The sequence below is a fragment of the Anneissia japonica genome, unplaced genomic scaffold, assembly GCF_011630105.1.
Source record: "Anneissia japonica isolate Jap-2015-1 unplaced genomic scaffold, ASM1163010v1 scaffold11799_len232112_cov184, whole genome shotgun sequence".
Lineage (NCBI taxonomy): Eukaryota > Metazoa > Echinodermata > Crinoidea > Comatulida > Comatulidae > Anneissia > Anneissia japonica.
The window spans coordinates 124,432-124,957 of NW_022708567.1; positions in this window are offsets into that span (position 1 = coordinate 124,432).

Sequence of the window (526 nt, forward strand, 5' to 3'; positions counted from 1 at the left end):
TAAAAAAAGTGCGTAAGTTATGAAGATGGTAACAATCAAAAATCTATTATAAATTTAATTCTACATTTTTAGACAAAGAAATTAACCCTCTTGGCCCACGGCCCATTTTTGACACTATTACCATGCGTATTATTAACCTGTAGTGTATATATACAATGAATTTTTTCTAGTAGGATCAGAGTTGACTAACTGGTACTTGGTGTGGTGCTAGGTTTATCGCATTTATGGTTTAGGGGCCGCGGTTTACCTCCCTCCGTTTAGTCAGGCTGGATCAGGAGTAGTAAACTCGGCGATCGTGGGTTCGATTCCCACACGGGGCAAGTCTTTTTTATATTTTTGAATTTTTTTTTTAGATAGTCGTGGGTTCGATTCCCACACGAGCCAATTTTTTATTTTTTTTATTTTTATTTGATGGTGGATAATGAATAGCAAACATGAGGGTTGTGTGTTCGATTCTCACACGATCTTTACGTGTATGATGTAACCATGGCTGTGAATTGTGATTATAACAGCATGCACGCAAAGA